The following is a 23505-nucleotide window of genomic DNA, read 5'->3' as shown; positions in this document are numbered from 1 at the left end:
ATTAAGTAGTTTTTTTATTTTTCAGAACTGATAAGAGTGGAATACAATGCAATCAAAAGTTAACAGATCCCCTGGGAAATGCTTTAAGCTATATGCAAAATTAAAAGATTGGAGATATTGTATTAACATTGCAGAAAATATGAACATTAAATGAGTATAAACTGTCCAGCCTATTAAAATGAAAAAACAAAACAAAAATGTATTAACTCAGATTGAAATATCTAGCGTACCTGTGTGGGTTTGTAGATTCTATTGCACACTGTACATCTGAATAAGTAACATAACAAAATTTAAAAAAAGGATAAGAAATGTTTTATGCCATTCTAACTAGAGTGGTGTAACCCAGAAACTAAGGGAAACTCAACAGTTTTTTAACAAACTCTAAACTCAGTTCAGGTTTAGTAAAAAGTTTGCTAGGCTTCTTTGATGGGGTGTATCTGGCCCTTCATGGTCCTCTGTTGGAGGCTTTGCAGTCCTACTATACCCCTCCTCAAGAAAGGAGCAACCAAGAAGGGTCCACCAGGCTTGCCTAGACAAGCTGGATGGGAACAGCCAATCAAAGCCCAGCAGGCTCAGCTAAAAGGAGCTACAGGGGTGAGCAAGGGTGCTTCTCTGTGGCCAAAGGGAGATTGAGTGGGTGTATTTACTGGAGCCGGGATGGGGGAAGAGGACCTGGGAACTTTAACCCTAAGATAATGGGTGGAGGTAAAGGGACCAGGTGGGAAGAGGGCCAGGAAATGCAGCAGCTAACTAAAGGAATCGGTATGTGGCTGCTGTTTATAGGGTCCCTGGATTGGAAACTGGAGTAGTGGGTAGTCCTGGGTTCCCCCACTGGCAAAGTAGCCTAAGCCTGAGAAGGGGACAAAGCTTCTTGAGAAGCACAAGTGAAAGGCTGGAATTAAAGGGCCCAGAGATGGGGCAGAAAACTCTGGTGAGAGCAAACAATTTGTTGAACTCTTTACTAGCCTGGAAGTGATCTGTTCTTCACTGTGTGACTTGTCCAGAGTGCTGAGCCCCTGAAGACCTACCAAGTGAGGTTGACAACCTACAGGGGGCACCAAGAGTGGGAAAATGACTACAGTGCTGTATGCAGCAGCAGGAGGTGCTCAAGAGGTGAGCGCCCCCTGTTTCAGATTGACATGTCTTTTAAATATTTTGATAGAACCTGAGCCTAAATGTCAGATAAGTTTGTATCAAAACCATGTAGAACTTGTGATGTTTTAATGAAAATGTATTCATTGGGAATATTAGGGGGATGGATTGGGTGTAAAAACACAAGTGAACATTTAGCACAAGTTGGCTGGAGTAATATTTTAGATAAAATTGGCCTGCTTCTCCATTATCCTTGACTTTTATAGTCACTTAAACCAGTGCAAAATGGATGTAAAATGCTACCAAGTTAGAATAGTAACACTTAACACCTACGTTTAACTGTTGTCAATGACTACCCAAGATGCAAGGTAACAAGTCCAATTATTATAAATGTGGAAGCTCTGAGATATTAGCATGAGTACTCTTTCTCCCATGTAAGGTCAGTAACTGGGCAGGATACCTAGCACAGCTGCTAGCCAGGCCAGCCTATATGTTTCTAGACTCCATACCTGTGCATGGATCCACTTTTACCCAGAGTCTGGGAGTGCACAAGCTGTCAGGGCTAGCAGCAGCATTCAGTCGCTGAGCATGAGATACTGTCCATAGTCAATATTGGTATCCTAGCACTCCCATGAAAAGAGATGCAGTCAGTTTTATAAAGTGTCATTGATTAAATTATTAGATCTCTGTGATAAATCAATCCAATTCAAGATTTTTCACCAAATATACTGGATATCCTTGAGGGCCTCCTGAACTTGAACTAGAGTAGGAGATGTTCAGATTTATGGAATATGTTATGGGAATGCCAATTAGTAACCCCATTTTGAGACATGGTACTCAAGAGAGCTCTAAAACTGACTATTTTCACTATGAAATGGTTTTGCTGTTCACAGTAAAACCAGGAGCACATGCTAGAGTAGTTTTATTTCTAATTTAAGTAAGATGTGGTGCAAAATAAACCCATTTGATTATGCAGTTATAAATAAAAGCACAAAAACAAGGAAGTTAAACAATTCTACAATACATTTTGCAGTGAATTCCACAATAACTCCTTTTCACATACATTCTGAGCAACATCTTTTCCTCATGCTCTTTAAACATGAGCTAAAATGGTCCCTAAGTGCCACACTGGCAGTTTAAAAAAAAAAAGCTAATAATTTTGGAAACCAAGGCGACAGCGTTGGATTAGCTCTCGCCTAAGGATAGCAAAGTGTGAAATATCTCTTGTGTAAAGAAATAGTCTCCAACAATCAGAGTTAACTGCCATTTCTAGGCCTCTGTTTTGATTAAGGGGAAGCAGAAGAGCTCCTTTATCCAGCAAAACCACAGCCACAGTTCATACTTAAACTCTTTTAAATCAGCCTTATTTTCATCAAAATTCAGCACATAGCATTTCCAGTCCACATGTGATTCCATATGATTACTATTGGCTACACTGGTCTCACTATTCTGGCTTCTTTTTTTTTTCCTTCCTCCTATCTCTAACTCTTCAGAGCCATCTGAGCATCTTGTCGCATTCCAGTGCAACTGTAATTTATGTTAGTGAGAATTGCAGCAGTCAGCACCTCTTCAGGATTAGGCCGCTAGAACATGATTCAAAATCCATTTAAATTAATGGGAAAAACTCCCAGGGATTTCACTGGGCTTTGGATCAGGCTCTTATTGAATATATGGTCACCACCTCTTGGTAAATAATTTCTTAGTTAGATATACAAATCTATTCTGTACCTGTCCAGTTAAAGTTGTGCTGCTCTTTTTCTATTTTTAATTCCAGGAGTATGAGCATACTTATGTGATAGTAATTCTCCTCTCCCTCTAATTTGGTTTCTTTCATACAATTAAAAGTACATAAAATACATTATTAACAGGATGCATGGTCTGTCATAAATGGCACAAAGTAGTCTTTATGCAATGGGGAGAACGCCTCTGGTCATTTTTTCTTTTTAAGAGTTTAATCCAAGTTTGTTATCTGTATGCACATTTTACATAGTTTTTGTTTTTACTTCACTGTGCGTTCTTCCTGTTTAATCAATAAAAACAATATTTAAATTTTTTTAGAAACAAACACTGGCAGACTAGACCACATTAATGGTCCATCTAGTTCATTATCCTGCCTCCAATAGTGGCCTATATCTGATGAAAAGATGGGTATACACACATACATTCTCCTTCTCTTTCCCTCTTCACACCTAACCAATTGTGCAGTACTGTACCATGAAGGCAAAATTCCTTCCTTATCATAGCTGGAAATCAGCTGATACTATGAATCATAACTTCTTTCCTAACGAATGTAATTGCAGACTCTATTTTTCCAATAAAATGTGTATTCCTTTGAATATTCATGAAGGTATTTGCCTCAATAATACCTTGTGACAGTGAGTTCCACAGATTAATTATAAGCATCATTTAAATTGCACTTATCAAGTGTGTCACCTTGATATTTTTGTTTGTTATTTTTAAATTATGGGATAGGAATAAATAGGAGCACTGGTTGTCCTTCATTATACTACTGTAGTGTAGACTGTACTAGTACCAACTTCTGTACTTGTATCCTTTTACTTTGCTCCTTGTCAAATAAAATACACCTTGAGGCAGACTCTCAGTCCTGCCCTAGCTTTTTATATTTTTGTCTCTTTAGGAAGCCTACTGTGTGTGTCTAACCATCAGGGCCGGCTCCAGGCACCAGCCACTAGCCAAGCAAGCTCGTGCTTGGGGCGGCAGATTCTAAGGGGCGGCATTCCGTTCAGTCCGAGGGTGGCATGGCCGCCCTTTTTTTTTTCTTCTTTTTTTTTTCTTTTTTTCTTTTTGTTTGTCGCTCTGGCCGCCCCGTAGGGAGCGGTGGTGGGGAAGAGGGGAGCACCCTGCTGGGAGCCGGCTGAGCGCTTTGTCTGTCCCAGCCAGTGCCAGGTCTGCAGCAAGCCCAGCAACCCGCGTCCTTCCCTCCCTGCCGACCGGAGCGGCGTGGAGCCCTCCCAGCAGGCAGCACAGCGGGAGGGGCTGAGTGGTGAGCGCCCTGGCTGAAGGAAGCCCTGGCCACCCCGCTTCTCTCTCTCCCCTCTCCTCCCCTCACTCCCCCTCCCCTCTGCTAGCCGGGGCACGCACTCCACTGCCTGGGGCACGTCTGCAGCGCAGGGAGTCCCGCTAGCTGAAAGTTTGCACCCTGCCTCACAGGTTTGTTTTTTATTTTATTTTTTATTTTTTTGCTTCGCTGCTCCAGCCGCCCCGCAGGTTTGGGGTTTTTTTTATTTTTATTTTTTTGCTTGGGCAGCAAAAAAGCCAGAGCCAGCCCTGCTAACCATCTCCATGCCTTTTGCTGCCTTATTTCTAATCTTACTCTGTTCTTTGTGATAAAGTGACCAAAAACTTTTGTGCACTATACATTTATATAATGGGAGCATTACTTTACTTTTCCAAGCCATTTCCAACTTCTAATTTGTATTTTAAAAAGCACAATGGGCTGCTATTTAATGCTCCTGATTTAACTGCTGTAGTAGATGGTGAAAGCTGAAAGCAGCTCAGCCACTAGGGAGTCACAGATGAAAGTGGCAGGGACAAGGTTCATGGGAATAAAATTTTTAATGCAGTTTTTTCTCTTCTTTTTAAAGCATGCACCTGTTGTTGCTGCTTTCAATTATGCAGCAGCAGTGACTCTGTTCCATTCACACTTGAATTCCTATTTAAAAACAGATCTGCTAAACAGCTCCTGTCTTCACCATTTTTATATAATCTAAAATATGAAAAGGGGCCAGCTGCTACTGAAGTGTTGTTGGCATAGATAAGGGCAGAGGAGACTGAGCTGGTGAGAATAAAAGAAAGTGTTGTAGATGAAGAAAAGCAATAAAATTATACTTTTTATAATGTTTGTTTTGAATTTTTTAAATAAAAAAAACTGAACAGAAAAATACCATAAAACAAACCTTACATGTTTTAGGTTGTACATATTCCTAAAACCAGAGTTGCAGCAGAGATGGGGGAGGAAAATATAAAACTGGATTTTCTTATCTTTTTTCCTTTTGTGTATTTTATTTTTGGACCCTAAGCTTGCTCCCATTTAAGTCAACAGGAGTTTTGCCATTGATATCAATAGGCCCATCACAGGTTCTGATACATCAGTGGTTTGCAAACTTTTTTTTTTGGTTGCACACCCCTAGCACAGACAAAAGTAGACACATGCAACAGTGATGAGCTGCCAAAATCTTAACAACCGGTTCCCTATAAAAAGTTTTGATTTAAGGGGCCTGGGCCTGGGCCTGGGCCAATTGCCCCACTTGCCCCCTTCCTTCCCCTCCCCTCCCCTCCCCTCTAGCCAGCCCTGGAGCTTGCAGCAGCCCCCCCGCACACACCTTGCTGGGCCATTCAAAAAGTGGCAGCAGGACAACTCCAGAGCTCAGCTGAGCTGCCCAGCTGGTGCCGGCGGCTGGCCACGCTGCAGCTGGGGGGAAGTGGGGGAAGGGCCGGGGGAGCCTCAGCCTCCCTAGCTGGGAATCCTGGGAGCAACAGGATGGTCCGGCCCACAGACCAGAGTTCTTTGCCCACCACCTGGCCCTTTAACAACTGGTTCTCCACGGAGGTCTAATTTTAGCAACCGGTTCTTGAGAACCTGTGGGAACCTACTCCAGCTCACCACTGACATGCAAAAGGATGCTTGATAGCCTATTTATAAACCTAACAGAGACCTCCACACAACTTTAATTAAATTACCTATACTTGTAAGTTTCAAATACACAGATACTTACTAATGGCACAGCCAAGAATTCCTCAGCAGTGGGCTGCTTCTACCTTGCAGTGATACTGCATTGCTAGAGCAGGGCCAACACCTGCTCCTCCCCTCTCTTGTTTTTAGGGTGGGGGAAAGTGTATGTGATGGTCTCTGGGGGCGGAGCCAGTGCTGGGTGCGGAGGTTGTCAGGAGTGAAAATCGGCATGGCCATGGTGGATATTGATACTGACCTACAGGCTGAGTGGCCTGCTGAGGTGAGTCAGGGTGGAGGTGGGGCTGGCACAAGCTGCCTGATGTTACATTCATCCATGCTCCCCTATTGGGGTGTGCCCCACCATTTGAAAACCTCTGATACATGGTAGGTAAATGAAGAATTGTAGCTATAAAGTATTGCTACATTTTCAACACAGAAAGGGCTCCAGGAAAAAGTCATTTATAAACCAACCAGAAAATATGCCAGAGCTTACCTAAAATGTATAACATATATTAAAATCAAAATTATGTAAAATAAAAATATGACATTGCATATTACATTATATGTGGATATGTTAATAAATATATTTATGTGAGTTGGATGAAACATTGTTATAAGTTTGAGTTTAAACCTCTTTGAGAGTGAGTGTGACTGCACCCTTTAATTAAAATGTCATGGTGTGTTGTGAACTCCCCTAAAAGTTTGAAGAGGAGAGGCAAAAGAGCAAGATAGCCAAGCAGTAGCCAGTGAGCACAGTGTGACCGTGGAAAAACTAGAGCGAGAGCTTTTGGGTCTGTTGACTAAAGAGGGTTGGGGCTGTAAGCTAAGAAACTACTCCTCTTGTTTTGGTTCTTCCTATGTTCAGAGAAATAGGACTTTGTATGTTCCTTGTATATAAACAACATTGCATCAAAGAAAATACCAGACTCCATCAATTTCTGCTTCTAATAAAATATTCCTAGGGCACTGAACTTTGACTAGCTGCTCAGGTTGTAAAGGGGCTATGCTATGTTTAAACAACAGAACATAAAAAGCTGCTTCCCTCAAAGAGCTGTCTAAACAGTATTGTTCATTGGTCATATAGCAGGAACTTCTCCATATGAAAAAGTAGTTGCTGATCCCTCATCTGGTCAGGCTTTCTCCCCTTCGTACTTAATATTAACACCTCAACACCAAAGAGTAATAACTAGAAATGGGCCTGATTTAAGAAGCTCAGATTCATGTCAGAATTAACTGAATGATTGGGAAGGTTTGGATCTATTGTTTTGGTTCGGGCCCATATTGTCTCTACTAACAACCCATGCAGGGTATCTGCAGAATCCTGGCAGCTCTCTTTGCTTGAATTCTACATTTCCCCCCCTAACAATTTCTCTCCCTCCCTCCCCCTGTAGTTGACAGTATAGGGGGATGGGGGGGGGTCTCCAGAAGTTCTCTACCAAATAGCCCTATATATACTATGGAAATTTTGCCCTTTGGTGTTAGCAACATTGGGAGCCCTAGTGCAGATGGGTGGTTGTTAGCTACGATTAGTTCTGCTCAGAGCTGGGTTAGATGACTCTCTAATTCGTGGTTGCCAAATTGGCCTCTTGCAATCCCGTTGATCAGAGAGCAGAAGCTGCTTTTTTCCTACACTGGCACAGGGCTATAGCATAGCCACAGTGCTTAAAATACTGTCAGCAGTTGGTGACACATCTACAATAAAACTCCCACTGTTAATATGGTGGAGCAAAACTGGTGTTAACAATAGTGAAAATTGTTTGTGAAATTTCCCTAGTGTAGACAGGATAAGATTTAACTTTTGAAAATAAGGCAAAGTTACTATAAAATGCCACTCATGAAGGTGAATCATATTTTCCGGTGTCAGTATATCCTCATAGATAACAGGCTTGATAGATCCTCAAATCTAGAAAGGAGAATCACTTCCCAGTTGCTTTTTTTGACCATGTGAACATTCATTATTCTATACCAAGTCATACTTTTGGTAACTACTTACAGCAAAGATCTGTTCATGTAGATATGCAGCCTTTAAATAGTAAAATTTGGACTCTATCAGATTGTGATAACTAGAATAAAGACAGCAAGCATTATGTCCTGAGCTCGGGGGGAGGGGGAAAAGGGGATTTGTACCTAAAAGACATAGAAGCATAAGGAGGGGCATATTTTCTAAAGGAAGACACACTTTTATTATGCACCCTGTCCTGTTTGTTTGGATTCCAGTATTGTCTTGAATAGTAACATCTCTGAATGAATATTCATGACAGAAAATGATTTCAGCTGGCTTTAGATAATGCAAATGCCATACCACTGAAAGGATTAAATCAGTCAGACTGGCTGAAATCAGCTTCATTGGGCATAATATTTTATTATAGAAATGCCACAAAATCTGTCCGAAACAAGGCTGTTCAACAGTGTCTATATATATATGGGTGAGCCAGGAATAAAGTACAATACAGATTTGAAGTACTCCATGAAGACATTACCCTACAACAACACAGTTAAAAAGAGGCGGACAGTAATTTATTTGTGAAATTCCTGGAGTGGAGGAGAAGTCTTGAAGCTGTAGTCTGAGGTAAATCTGTCATAATACAATGATACAAATGATAATTCTGACCAGAAAAAAATAAGATAGTGAGAAAAGGGGGGAAGAAGCAGAAAGGAAAAAGTACATTCCCCAACATGAAAAGTCAGTGATTAGAGCTAGGAAACAGAATGTTTGTTTTGTTTGTTTTTTAAGGGAGATTTTCCTGGTTCACTTCTATACAAAATAAATTAATAAATAAAAGTAGTCAGTTTCTTAACGCATTTTGCAACATGCATCCGACGAAGTGGGTATTCACCCACGAAAGCTCATGCTCCAAAACTTCTGTTAGTCTATAAGGTGCCACAAGACTCTTTGCTGCTTTTACAGATCCAGACTAACACGGCTACCCCTCTGATACTTGCAACATAATACATTTCTTGTGAAATAAATTAGACTCTGTATACTTGAACTTTTAATTTGAGAGTTGCAATAATTAATTTCCTATTTGTTCTCTTCCCCCCCCCCCCATAGCCTTAATTCGGCCTATATATATATACACCTAATGTAGGCATGTGGCTTTGAAAATGTTGGCCTTTTGAATAGAGGCAAGAGAATAGTTTAATCACAACTGGCTCTGCATGCAGACTATTTAATTTTGGGCTGTTTTAAAACCATCAGCCCTTCTTCCTTTCAGACCCACATATATTAAATAGGGATAGTGGGTCTGCAATGAGTGGACAGAGACAAATACTTGGGTGGGAATCCATGGGCTTGCAGTGCCTGTGGTTGTGCTGCTAGAGCTCTTTTTGCTCTGTTATTAGGAAGTTTGCTGCTGCCCCTTGTGGCAGGTTGCTCAGCCCTAATGAAAACCCAGCTCCTCGGGAATGCTGGGAATGTTGAGTCAGGGACTAGCAAGCCAGAGAGCCAGGCTCGCAGTTTACTGGGGGAGACTCGCTGAGGGACAGAAAGACGAGGGATAGAAATACACAAACCTCTCCTGACTGCAGCAGACTCCCTCTCTCCCTTGCCTCTTAAATGTTCGCCTGTTCCAGCTCTCCACGCTGCCTCTTTCCTCAGTGTAATCAGCTGTCAGCTAGACTTGATGTTGTAAAATCCATGTGAGGAGGAAAGACAGATGCAATGATTTGAAAGGTGAGAAGCTTAAGCAAGAATATGGCCATAATAGATTTTTGTGTATTAATTTTGATTAACAAAATTGTTATATATTGCTGTCTAAAATTATTTAGTGGCTGAAAATGAAGAAAGAAATGGCAAAAAAGGGTTTTTCCCCCCAGCCCTTTAATACATTGCAATAAATGTGACCAAGTGCACATCTTATTCTAGTAGCAATGAGTGCCTCTCCCTACAGAATCGTCTACATACCTTTCTTGCAATTTCTCCTAAAATCAGCCATATAATTGTCATGTTTGTGAACAATGTACAAATATTATCATTATTACTGTATTAAAGTCTAGCATGAAATTGATGAGAATTTAAAATTCCTAGCTTTGTAGCCCATATAATTTGTAAAGCTTGGTGGGGGTTTTTTAAAGGCAAATGGTGTCAGAAAAAAATCCTGATTTAGTTTTTCTTTTTGTGGCTGGGAAAAGGAAATCAAGGGTAAGACTAACAGGATATTATTTTGCAGTTATATAATGAATGAATACTTACTTGGGTTGCACGTTTACAATGCTGTGTGGGTTTAAGGATCATTTTAGGTGGCCCAAGATTATGATGCAGATGATAAACCCAGGAATATATTTATCATACAAACAATTTTTTTCTTAAAGAGCTGGAGTAATAATGTGATGGGAGAAGGGTGGTGTCTCTTGTATTAGTGTGTGATTGATTTCTAGGCGGCTACCTGCTAAGCCTTGTGATGGATGGAAGGGAATCTACTCCCTTAGCGGCGAATTGATATTTCCCTTTTGATGGACAATCCAACAGGCCACTTGCACTGACAGAAACTGGCTCGTTGCAATGAGCACGGCCAATGCGTGCAGCCAAGAGGAGGGCAAATCCCATATGTCAGGGATAGTTTCCTGCTCTGGCTTTTTAAATCAAGGGCTTCACTTAACCATTTGTTATTTTCCCAATCAGTTGCGGGCCCGGTTCCCGCCGCCTTCAGTGCCCCTTCCCCACAGCTCCACCGAAGGGGGGAGGAAGCCTTCTGTAGCCCCCTTTCCCCTCACGGGCGGGCAGCGTTCTCCCCGTCAGTGGCCTCTGCGCTGCTCCTTCCTTTCCCTAGGGCGCTGGGGGGTAGAAAGAGAGACTCAGCACCTGGCTCGGCCCCCTTTCCGCGCCGCCCCGCGGGAGGGGAGGACGTGCTACGCGCCAACTCCCCCGCCCTGCCATCACAGGGACACAGACAACTCCTCTAGTGCCTTCCCCAGCCGCTTCCCCCGCGCTCAGGGAGAGACACCCCCTGTAACCCTAGGCTCCCTCCCCACACTTAGTGCACCGTGAGGCGTGTCTCTGCGCCGCCAGGCTCCCCTCGCCTGCTGGGGTATGAAGACCACCAGCCCCCAAGAGTCTTGCAGCTTCCACCCCCACTCTCCCCCTTGCATGGCACGTGTGTGAACGGACCCCCCACCCCCAGAGGCCGGGGAGGTGCCTGCTCCAGGAGTGAGAAGGCTGCAGCTCATCACGCTGCACAGGTGGAGCGGGAAATTTCCTCCTGCTGCTGTGTAGGCAAGAAGCTCCCACCTGCGTCTCACCGCTCCAGGGGTGAGTGTCCCTCCGCCCCACAGCACCGCCCGCTGGCTCACGGGGGTGAGACTCTCACCCAGGTTCCCGGACACCTAGGGAGGAAATGGACTTAGTTCGGTTCCCTTCTCTGCCCGCTGGGGGAAGGAGGAGAGACACCGTCCCATGAACGGGAGAGGTGGTTTGCTATTTCCTTTAGCTGCCCCCGAGAAGGAGAGAGTGAGTGCACCCCATTTCTTCCTCACTGTCTTCTCCCTGGGAAGAGGAAAAGAGACTCCCCTTTTCAATGGGGTATGTTAGTGAGACACTTCTCCTTGCTCTGTGACAGAGGGGTAAAACTCCTTCCCAGGCTCCTCTGCTACTGTGGTAGCAAGGGAAGGACTTACCCCCACCTCTCCTCACTGCCTAGGGATGGGTGAGGAAAAACATATGTTCTGGGTCCCCTGAAGTGCCTCCTGGGGGAGAGGAGAGACTTTCCCCGTTCCCTTACTTCCCTATATATGGAGGGGAGAAAGAGTCTCTCCAGGCCCTATTATTGCCTTACGTGGTAGCAGTGAGACAGACACTCTCCCCAGATCCTTTCACTGTTTTGTGGTCGGGGGGTGAGAAGAGACTCATTTGAGCTCCAGAGGCTGTCCAGTTGGTGCTGGGAGCAAGTCCTTGCTGCTAGGATATTGATATGGAGGCACAATTCCCTGACTCCCCTATGCTGGTATAGGAAATTGACTCTCTCCAGGTCTTCTCACTGCCCTATGGAAGTAGAAGGGTATAGAGGGACACCCCCAATATTTGTGTGTTTGGAGACCCTCCCTCAGTAGTTCTAACTGCCCTATGTGGGAGAAAAGGTTCTGCCCACCTAAACTATTCTACTGCCCCCATAATGTAAGAATGGCCACACGGGGTAAGATCAATGGTCCATCTAGTTCAGTATCTTGTCTTCTGATAGTGGCCAGTGCCAGATGCTTCAGAGGGAATTAACAGAACAGGACAATTATTGAGCCCCGTTGTCGAGTCCCAGTTTCTGGCAATCAGAGGCTTGTTGATACCCAGGGCACCGGGTTGCCCTGACCATCTTGGCTAATAGCCTGTCCTGTCCTCTATGAACTTATCTAATTCTTTTTTGAACCCAGTTATACTCTTGGCCTTCACAACATCCCTTGGCAACGAGTTCCAGAAGTTGTGTGAAGTACTTTCTTATGTTTGTTTTAAACCTGCTGCCTATTAATTTCATTGGGTGACGATGACCCCCTGGTTCTTGTGTTATGTGAAGAGGTAAATAATAATTCCTTATTCACTTTCTCCATACCGTTCATGATTTTATAGACATCTATCCTATCCCCCCCTTATTCGTCTCTTTTCTAAGATGAGCAGTCCCAGTCTTTTTAATCTCTCCTCATACGGAAACTGTTCCATGCCCCTATAAACTTTTTGCCCTTTTCTGTACCTTTTCTAATTCTAATACCTTTTTTGAGATGGGATGACCAGAACTGCATGCAGTATGCAAGGTGTGAGTGTACCATGGATTTATATGGTGGCATTGTGATATTTACTGGCTTATTATCTGTCCCTTTTTCTAATTGTTGGCTATTTTGACTGCTGCTGCACGTTGAGCAGACAAGTTTAGAGAACTATCCACAATGACTCCAACATCTCTTTCTTGAGCAAATTTAGACCCCATCATTTTGTCTATATAGTTGGGATTATGTTTTCCAGTGTGTATTACTTTGCATTTACCAGATGAAATTCAATGTTGCTGTTTTGTTACCCAGTCACCCAGTTTAGTGAGATCGTCTTGTAACTCTTCACAGCCAGCTTTGGATTTAACTATCTTGAATTATTTTGTATAATTGACCCTTTTCTTGATCATTTATGAATATGTTGAACAGCACGGGTCCCAGTACAGATCTTTGGGGAACCGTGCTATTTACCTGTCTCCATTCTGAAAACTGACCATTTATTCCTACCCTTCGTTCCCTGTCTTTTAACCAATTACTAATCCACAAGAGGACCTTTCCTTTTATTCTATGATTGCCTGGTTTGCTTAAAAGCCTTTAGTGAGGGACCGAGGCTTTCGGAAAGACTAAGTAAACTATATTGACTGGATTACCCTTGTCCACATACTTGTTGACTCCCTCAAATAATTCTAATAGATTTAAAAGGGAAATCATGCCTCACCAAAAGCAAAGTTGACTCTTCCCCCAACATACTGTGTTTATCTATGTCTGATAATTCTGTTCATTACTATAGGTGCAACCAACTTGCCTGATACTGATGTTAGGCTGTAATTGCCAGGATCACCTCTGGAGCCTTTTAAAAAAATCGGCATTGCATTAGCTATCTTCCAGTCATCTGGTACAGAGGCTGATTTAACTGATAGGTTACATACCACAACTAGTCATTCTGCAGTTTCATATTTGAGTTCCTACAGAATTTTTGGGTGAAATCCATCTGGTCCAGCAACTTATTACTGTTTAATTTATCAATTTGTTCCACAACCTCATCTATAGACACCTCAATCTGGGACAGTTCCTCAGATTTGTCACCTAAAAAGAATGGCTTAGATATGAAAATTTCCCTCACATCCTCTGCAGTGAAGACCAATGCAAAAAATTCATTAAACTTCTCTGCAACAGCTCTGTCTTTTTTGAGTGCTTCTTTAGCACCTTGATCATCCAGTCGCCCCCACTGATTGTTTGTTTGGCAGGCTTTCTCCTTTTGATGTACTTAACATTTTTTTTGCTGTTGATCTTCGTGTCTTTTACTAGTTGTTCTTCAAATTATTGTTTGGCCTGCCTAATTATATTTTTACATTTGGCTTGCCAGAGCTTATACTCCTGGCAGACTTCCTCAGTAGGATTGGACTTCCAATTTTTAAAGGATGCTTTTTTGCTTCTGACCACTCTGTGGTTTAGTCATGGTGACATTTTTTAGTCCCCTCACTGTTTTCTTTTTTTTTTTTGGATGGGGAGTATATATTTAGTTTGAACCTCTATTTGTTTTCAAATACAGTAAAAGCTGCCAAGAGCGACCACCCATGGGAGTTAGCAAAAGTGGTGGCTTGTAAGAGGTGGTCTCTCTTCAAAGGTCTGAACACCAGAGAGCGGTGGTGTTCCAAGGCCTCTGCAAGCAGTCACTCATGTCAGGTGGTCTCTCTTCAGAGGTAGTCCCTAAGGCAGGTTTTACTGTAGTTACCAAGCAGCTTGCAGGCATTTCACTGTTGTGACTGTTCTTTTAATTTCTGTTTAAATAGCTTCCTCATTTTTGTGTAGTTCCCCTTCTTGAAGTTAAATGCTTCTGTGGTGGATTTCTTTGGTATTTCCCCTCCTCCTTAAAGAATATAAAATGTAATTACATTATGATTGCTATTACTGAGCAGTTCTGCTCTTGGGCCAAATACTGTTCTGCACTTAGGACTAAATCAAGAATTGCCTCTCCCCTTGTGCGTTCTAGGACTAGCTACTCCAAGAAGCAGTGGTGGCTAGAAATTTTATCTCTGAATCCCATCCTGAGGTGACCCAGTCAATATGGGAATAGTTGAAATCCCTCTTTATTATTGGGTTTTCTGTTTTTGTAACATCTGTAATCTCCCTGAGCATTTCACAATCACTGTCACCATCCCAATCAGATGACTGGTAGTATGTTCCTTCTGCTATACTCTTATTTTTCAAGCATGGAATTTCTGTCCATAGAGATTCTATTGTAGTGTTTGATTTTTCATTAAGATTTTTACTATATTTGACTCTATATGCTTTTTCACAGATAGTGCTACTCCCATACATGTGCAACCTACTCTGTTATTCCTATATATTTTGTTACCTGATATACCACCATTGATTACTATCGTTCCATCAAGTTTCTGTGATGCCTGTTATATCACTATCTTCATTTAATACCAGGCACTCAAGTTCACCCATCTTAGATTTAGACTTCTAGCATTTGAAGACAACACTTATCAAATCTGTCTATATTTAGTTGTCTGCTTTCATGTGATGTATTTGGATGGGATTGTTTTTTGTTTGATTGTTTATCTTCTGTTCCCACCTGTACTTCTTCAGCTTCTATTCTTTCTTCTTTATTAGGATATAGAGTATCTCCTTCAATAAATCCTTCCTTAAGGGATGTTTCTGTCTGAACTGTGTGCTTCTGTACACTTGTTGGCTTTCCCTCAGTCCTTAATTTAAAAACTCCTCTACAACCTTTTTTATTGTACATGCCATCAGTCTGGTTCTGTTTTGGTTTAGGTGGAGCCCATCTTTCCTGTATAGGTTCCTTCTTTTCCATAAGGTTCCTCAATTCCTAATAAACCTAAATCCTTCCTCCCAACTCCACCATCTTATCCACTTATTTAAATCCTACAATTCTGCCTGTCTAAATGGCCCTGTGTGTGGAGCTGGAAGCATTTCAGAGGAGCATTCCCCCAGGTGAAAAGGAAACAGAGATCTAAGTCCACTAAGGCCTGTGTGTGTCTTCTTCAGAGACAACTTCTCTCCCAGTATTTATAGTACTTCTATCCATCCTAACATGTTGTGGTTTTGATCTAAAATAGACTGTGAGGGGCCGAGTCAGTAATTTTTATTCACTTTAAAAATACCAGGTGCAACTTTGTAATATTCTTGCATGAATTTTTGCAGTGTTGAGGCTGATGTACTGTGTGCTCTTATGTATATCTTTTCCAGTCTTCAGGGTTCTTTAGTGTGTATCCTCAATGTATTTTTTCAATATAGATGATCGTCTTTTGGATGCTTTTATGTGTATTTGGCAATGTTGAGGGTGGCTTACCAAATGCTTTGATTTTTAGTTTGCAATGTTAATGCTGTATTTTCATAATTTTTTTACTTTTATTTTCTTCATAGTCCTTGAAGCAAGACAAGTGTTACTTAAATGGAAAAGTAGGTAGCTTCATTTTGAGAATCACAACTCAGCAGGGAAAACTTGGGAAATGTAAAATACATCACATTCCTAGAAACTGCATCAAAAACCATGGGTACAGAGTAGCTTTGGCTTCAGGCTTGCAAAATTAAAACCCAGTGACTGAGACTTTACAAAATTGCAAGCAAAAGCATCACCCCCTTTTTGTCCCTCTCTAGTTTGTACTAGCAATGGTGATTCTTCTGGGCAATACTAAAAAGAAGAAATAGAAAATATAGATCAGCAGAAAAATCAATTAAAATTGTTCCAGAGCATTTTTGCCTTTAATTGGGTTCCCTTTTTGTTTGAGTGTGTGTTAATGACTCTTTAAAAAATGATCCTTTTGAAGTAAAGTGGATTGGATTTATGCTAGGCTATCGCTGTCAATATCTAAGGTGTGAAGTAAACTGGTTGGGTTTTTTTTTCTGTTCTGCCTCAGAATGGTTATACGCTATATTTGGGGTCTAGGCAAGGCTATAAACTTAGATATCAAATGTGCCTTTGTACAGAAAAAATTTGGGCATGCATCTTCATTCTACTAACTATTGGTTCCTGAGCTTCAACTTTCGTGCTGTGTTATTATTTATACCAGACAACTGGTGCTTTTTATCTTTTTGATAAATTCCAGTGTTAAGGGCAGAGGTAAGAGCTTCAGAAGATATTTAAAATTAGTGTAACAGTTTTGGCTCTTTTCAGGGAAGTCTAGCAATTTACTTGGTTTATTTGCCTGTGATTTCTAATCCCCACTTCTTAAAGTAATAATTGGTGCTTTTCTTTTTCCATGAAGAAACTGGTCCAGCAAGGATCACGGTGCTTCTGATAGTGCAAGTTAGGCCTTGTCAGCCATGGTGTCCAGAATTTGGAGAGAGGTTGCTGTCTTCCTCTCTGGAACCATCTCCTATCATGCATTCAATATATCTATAGAACCTCATTCATCTATGTCTGTTGATGTTGCTCTTGAAAAGGTTTTCCTGCAGTGATAGTGTTTTTTGTAGCAGAGAATCACTATGCTAATATACTTGCATGGCAGCATACTACCACACATGAGAGATCTTTTGGAGCTGGTGCTGGTGAAAATGGCTTTAGTTTCCTGTCATTTTTAGTCTAAAAATATCCAGTCTCTTTCCAGGGGAGTCTGGATGGTGGAGAAATATTGATTGTCTGAGGGTCCAGGCAGCAGTCTTTAGTAGCATATAACCTGCCTTTGGCTCCAGAAGGAGCATATTCCGCCTCTCCCTTCCCCCTCCTTGTTTTTATGGCAGTGGATAGGGTACATCTGAGGATAAGAGCTTGGTTCCACCATAGGGTTGCAAGCTATCCTTGAATGTCGAGGTGGATTTGCCCTTCAGTTGCCTAGAGAAATTCCTCGCTTCTGAAGTCATGTTCTGGAAATAAGGAGCAGATGAATTTTCTGGGCTAACACAGACCATTCTCCAAGAAACCTGCTTTTACAGTATAGCACTTATTTTGAGTGAGAATTTGGAACAACTACTCTCTGGCCAGCCTGCCTTCTTTCTTTAATGACCAAATTACCATTTTTTTTCCAAGTGCCATTCCATTTGTAATATGTCTATTTGCATATTTAACAATTTTAAGCTGTTTGCATGCCATGATAACACATTTTATGGTACTGCTCTGACTACTCCTGGCCCAGTGCTGCAATAGAACCTAGTGGCTGGTGTTTGGAGAAATGGAGAATAAATATTTTATCAAGTAAAATGACTGGAAAGATTGTGCTTTAGAGTTTAAAGTAATTAAATTTAAAAAATCTAAAAATGTAGGACATAAGCATGAAAAGATAAAGGAAGGCAAAAGATCTGAGAAGAGAGTAAGATAAATGGTAGCTTTATCTGTGAAAACTGCTAGTGTTGTTGTCATTCAGATAACTGTGTGCAGTTGGGATAGGTGTTGCTGGAAAAGGGGAACTGGTAGGACAGGTTGTCAGCTGCCAGTCTGGTTATCAGTGTGAGTGCAAGGGAAACAGACTTGTTTCAGAGGAAGTGAGAGAAGTAGAAGTACAGTGCTGCCACTCATGCAATAAGGGTATTGTTAGTAGGATACAGATTTACCTCCAGGTAACTAGTTCAGATCCAGTGCAGCTGATGTAAGGTTAGTAAAATAGGATGACTGCTCAGTGATACATTGATGGTCTCGGTCCAGTTGCAAATGAAGTTTACAAAGTCCAACCTCACAAATGGAACCAATAAGATCCTTTTGATTCCCAGAGGCCATTAACTGAATTGACCTGGAGATTGTACTATCTCATTCCTGGAAATGGTCTTTATGTCAAATTTTGAGGGAGATTGCATTGCTGCTGCTCCTTTAGTCTTCAATGCTGTTAACCCAGCACCTTTCACAGGCAATAAAATTAATTTAAAAATTAATTTGCCAAGAGATACATGACCAATGTAGTATTTCATTGTGTGTATGTTATACATTGTATGAATCTTCTGTTTTCTAAAAAAAGATGACCTAAGGTCTAAATTTTTCTGTGACCTCATGAACTATGTCTTTACAATTTTCTCCCATCTTCCCTCTTCCAAAAAGAAACATTATTTTTTTTGAAATACAGCTTCCTTGTCACATCATTCTTTGAATACTGAGACAAGATTATCAAAATAGTAGAACATGGTAAAGCATAACTGCATTCAGTCTTGGTTCTTTTTCTGCTGCTGCTACTACAGGAAGATACAGGTGCTCCTAAATGCTTCTTTTGGCCTCCTTCTTTGGAAGAAACAGTTTGCTGTGAAAGGCATATTTACTTTTGATTGCCACATATTGGCAGGTATGCTGTACTGTGGCTTTTATACAGACTTTTTTTAAAAAATGGTAAATCTGCTCAGACAACTCTTTTTGCTAAGTAGAATAACACTGAAAACAGATGTTAGATGTTCATATTTGATGTCTACAATGATGGCTCACAATTTCTTATGAATTGGCATGGATAATGCTTGAACAGGTTAGGCTCAACTTTTGTACTAAGGCAGGAAAGGAGGGTGTAGCACAGCAGAAAAGTACTATGAAATATTTAATAACCCCAGTTGTTGGGAATTGAGTTCTGTCTTCTCAGAAAAATGGCAACTCCAGTAGCAGAGTGCTTTCTAGCAGTATTCTAGGGAACTGGTTCTGTACTCACTCAGAGGGAATCACCAAAACCATTTCCTACAGCACCTGCATGTTCCTTGGAGGGCTACAATATAAGCCTGGATGAGGTCCAGCCCAGTTCATTTTGGGCACAATCCTGAGAAGTGATGTGCACCCTCATCTCATGCTGAAGACAATGGAACTGAAGGATGCTTCACGTCTCACAGGATTGAGTTCCTTATGAATTTTGATGAGAACAGCCTAAAATGTTATGGGGCAAGTCATAGTACATACACAGGCTTACATATCCTTACTGGCTCAAATGGCTCATCCACATAATTTTGCTTTATATTTTATGACTGTAATTATGACTGCGGAATTAAAAAAATGTAGATTACAGAATGGATTTCTTTATGGTCTTTGGTAGATTTTTAAATAATCCAGAACGTAAATGTTAAAACACGCTTTTTTGCATAGAATTTCTCCAGTTTAAAAGGGAAAGTGAAACATTATTATAAACACAGTGTGAACATCTGACACTAAAACAAGATGTCAAGTATCAGAGGGGTAGCCGTGTTAGTCTGGATCTGTAAAAAGCAACAAAGAGTCCTGTGGCACCTTATAGACTAACAGACGTATTGGAGCATAAGCTTTTGTGGGTGAATACCCACTTCGTCAGATGCATGTAGTGGAAATTTCCAGAGGCAGGTATAAATATGCAGGCAAGAATCAGTCTAGAGATAACGAGGTTAGTTCAGTCAGGGAGGATGAGGCCCTCTTCTAGCCATAGAGGTGTGAACACCAGGGGAGGAGAAACTGTTTTTGTAGCTGGCTAGTCATTTACGGTCTTTGTTTAATCCTAAACTGATGGTGTCAAATTTGCAAATGAACTGAAGCTTAGCAGTTTCTCTTTGAAGTCTGGTCCTGAAGTTTTTTTGCTGCAGGATGGCTACATTTAAATCTGCTATTGTATGTCCAGGGAGATTGAAGTGTTCTCCTACAGGTTTTTGTATATTGCCATTCCTAATATCTGACTTGTGTCCATTTATCCTTTTACGCGGGGACTGTCCAGTCTGGCCGATGTACATAGCAGAGGGGCATTGGTGGCACATGATGGCGTATATTACGTTGGTGGATGTGCAGGTGAATGAATCGGTGATGTTGTGGCTGATCTGGTTAGGTCCTGTGATGATGTCGCTGGTGTAGATATGTGGGCAGAGTTGGCACTGAGGTTTGTTTCATTGATTGGTTCCTGAGTAAGAGTTGTTATGGTACAGTGTGTGGTTGCTGGTGAGAATATGCTTAAGGTTGGCAGGTTGTCTGTGGGCGAGGACTGGCCTGCCCCCCAAGTCCTGTGAAAGCGAGGGATCGTTGTCCAGGATGGGTTGTAGATCACTGATGATGCGTTGGAGAGGTTTTAGCTGAGGACTGTAGGTGATGGCCAGTGGAGTTCTGTCGGTTTCTTTCTTGGGCTTGTCTTGCAGCAGGAGGCTTCTGGGTACATTCTGGCTCTCTTGATTTGTTTCCTTATTTCCTCGTGTGGGTATTGTAGTTTTGAGAATGCTTGGTGAAGATCTTGTAGGTGTTGGTCTCTGTCTGAGGGGTTGGAGCAAATGTGGTTGTACCTTAGCACTTGGCTGTAGACGATGGATTGTGTGGTGTGTCTGGGATGGAAGCTGGAGACATGAAGGTAGGCATAGCGGTTGGTGGATTTTTGGTATAGGGTGGTGTTAATGTGACCATCACTTATTTGTACTGTGGTGTCTAGGAAGTGGACCTCCCTTGTAGATTGGTCCAGGCTGAAGTTGATGGTGGGGTGGAAGCTGTTGAAATTGTGGTTGAATTCTTCCAGTGTCTCCTTTCCATTGGTCCAGATGATGAAGATGTCATCAATGTAGTGTAGGTAGAGAAGGGGCATGAATGGATGAGAGCTGAGGAAGCGTTGTTCCAGGTCAGCCATAAAAATGTTGGCATATTGTGGGGCCATGCGGGTGCCTATAGCTTTGCCATGGGTCTGGAGGTATATATTGTCATCAAATTTGAAATAATTGTGCGTGAGGATAAAGTCACAGAGCTCAGCAACCAATTGTGCTGTGGCATCATCAGGGATACTGTTCCTGACAGCTTGTATTCCATCTGTGTGTAGGATGTTTGTGTTGAGAGCCTCCACATCCATGGTGACTAGGATGGTGTTTTCTGGAAGATCACCAATGCATTGTAGTTTTCTCAGGAAATCAGTGGTGTCACAGAGATAGCTGGGAGTGCTGGTGGCATAGGGTCTGAGTAGGGAGTCCACATATCCGGACAGTCCTTCAGTGAGAGTGCCAATTCCAGAGATGATGGGGCATCCAGGATTTCCAGGTTTGTGGATCTTGGGTAGTAGATAGAATAACCCCGGTTGGGGCTCTAAGGGTATGTTGATATGTTCCTGTGTTAGTGTAGAGAGTGTCCTGAGTAGATGGTGCAGTTTCTTAGTGTATTCCTCAGTGGGATCTGAGGAAAGTGGCCTCTAGAATTTGGTATTGGAGAGTTGTCTGGCAGCCTCCTTTTGGTAGTCAGACCTGCTCACGACGATAACAGCACCTCCTTTATCAGCCTCTTTGATTATAATGTTAGGGTTGTTTCTGAGGCTGTGGATGGCATTGCGTTCTGCACGACTTAGGTTATGAGGCAAGCAATGTTGTTTTTCCACAATTTCTGCCTGTGTGCGTCGGTGGAAGCATTCTATGTATAGGTCCAGACTGTCATTTTGACCCTCAGGAGGAGTCCATGTGGAGTTCTTGTTGTGCTGTTGGTGGGAGAGCATCTGTGCATCAGTGTGGTGTTCAGTGTTATCTTGAAAGTATTCTTTGAACAAGATGCTATTCTATTGTTTTCCTATACTAAAATAATGTTCTTATTACTAAAAGGAAAAATTGATATATGGTTTTATCCTGCAAATAGTTGTGTGTATAATTTTACTAATAGGAGTAAGTCCTAAAGAATTCAGTGGAAACTACTCCTATGCATAAAGGTCTGGGATGTTTGGGGTGTGTGTGTAAGTCTTTGCATAATTTTTAAAGGCACTTTAGGAACCTATGAGATGAAAGGATGAAGTTTTATTTGTTTAATAACAGTGTTAGTAATCGGATATAGAATTGTACACAAATTTTCTCAACTAGTTATAGATTCATTTGAGTACTTTGTCTGTTTGTAGATGTATATAATTTATTTTAGAGAATCTTGAGGCAGTTTTATCATTACTTTCAACTCCTATCTGTGAATTCTTTATATGAAAATAAATAGCCTATCTTTAAACTCCCTTCCTATAATAAATAGGTCACACTGTATGCTTAGTGTATTGACACTTTGTGCTTCAAAACGTTATTTAATTTATAATCATTATGTCTATATATACACAGACATAATCATAGATATTTGAGGTATTATAGGCATGTTTTACATGCCTTCTGGTTACTATTCTACCAGTAGCTCCTACATTATGCAAATAATAAAATTTATTTTTGATTACTATCACCTCTATCATGCAGTCCAAGTATGACTTTTCCAATCATATCTTATTTTAATTTATAAGGAAATAAATTATTTTCATATCATGACATGTTTATCACTTTTTGATTGAACCAGTTATCTGTATGAGTTCATTTTGTAGTTTGTAGAGCTGATGAATTATAATAGTGTTTTATGAAAATCATGCGTCACTTATTGGATATCAAAGGGAAAACAAATACAGAGAGCGATCCTCCATAATGAGTTGATATTGTGTTAAATGAGCCTGTTGCATGAAACAATATAAATGGCTCTCTTGTCTGTTCCCCTTTTAAAAATAAAATATGGCCTTACCTACATCACAAATTTCTGCAAAGTCTAAAATATAATAGCTGCTGTATCCATAGTCTTTTACTCCCTAAATTTTATATGGGTCTTTTTCCCAATCCATATTCTTACAACATAGTATAGAAACTAATATGAGTGATTAAAGGAATTCCTCCTAAAATGTTCAAGATTATAAAAAACTTAATTTCTTCTACTGATGGGCTTCCTTTATCTAAAGGGCCTGAATGAAATAATATACACAAATATATTCCCTATGAGAAAATAGGCATATATAAAAACCAAGCCTTAATATAATAGCCTTTATTTATAAATAAGATTTAAGCCTTAATCTTGCAATTGGATCTAATAATGAAGGGGTCTGAACTAACAAATCCAATTGCAGGAACCAGAGTCTTAATTTGTTTGCCAAGACTCGCAGCTCTTTATGCACTTAACACACATTCTCTCTGTTTTGCTGAGATGCCTAATTAGTTGTACCATGCTGCATGTATGAATCGTACCTGACTGCTTAAAATGCAGTTGGACACTCAAATGCAAATTATAGTCTCCAACTGGGGCAAAGTAGTGTGAATATTTAAACTGTAATATAAGCATAATACTTCCAGTTTGTCTTATCCATTTTTGTTTTCTATTATTTTTTTAAAATATTTCTCATTTTCGGCCA

The 23505-nt window shown here is 41.1% G+C and overlaps 1 protein-coding gene and 1 long non-coding RNA gene across 4 annotated transcripts in view; one reads left to right on the top strand and one right to left on the bottom strand.

Annotated features, from left to right (window-relative positions):
- Window positions 1-8122: 8122 nt before the first annotated feature.
- On the bottom strand, window positions 8123-10726 carry LOC120369142. The gene is made up of 3 exons (XR_005582945.1): window positions 9978-10726; window positions 9299-9404; window positions 8123-8360 (listed from the first exon to the last, which is right to left on the bottom strand). It is a non-coding gene; the product is annotated as an uncharacterized LOC120369142 (long non-coding RNA).
- The window catches only part of ERC2 (ELKS/RAB6-interacting/CAST family member 2), an 801227-nt gene continuing 788239 nt past the window's right edge, over window positions 10518-23505 (top strand). For 2 of the 3 annotated variants that reach the window (XM_039482087.1, XM_039482086.1), the window contains exon 1: window positions 10524-11033. The gene's annotated coding sequence lies outside the window, so the exon portion shown is untranslated. Of the gene's footprint in view, window positions 11034-23505 lie in introns of all 3 variants that reach the window. The other variant, XM_039482085.1, reaches the window with a different exon arrangement.

Source organism: Mauremys reevesii, linkage group 7 (genome assembly GCF_016161935.1).
Source record: "Mauremys reevesii isolate NIE-2019 linkage group 7, ASM1616193v1, whole genome shotgun sequence".
NCBI classification, from domain to species: domain Eukaryota; kingdom Metazoa; phylum Chordata; order Testudines; family Geoemydidae; genus Mauremys; species Mauremys reevesii.
This window is presented reverse-complemented; position numbering and strand designations above follow the sequence as displayed.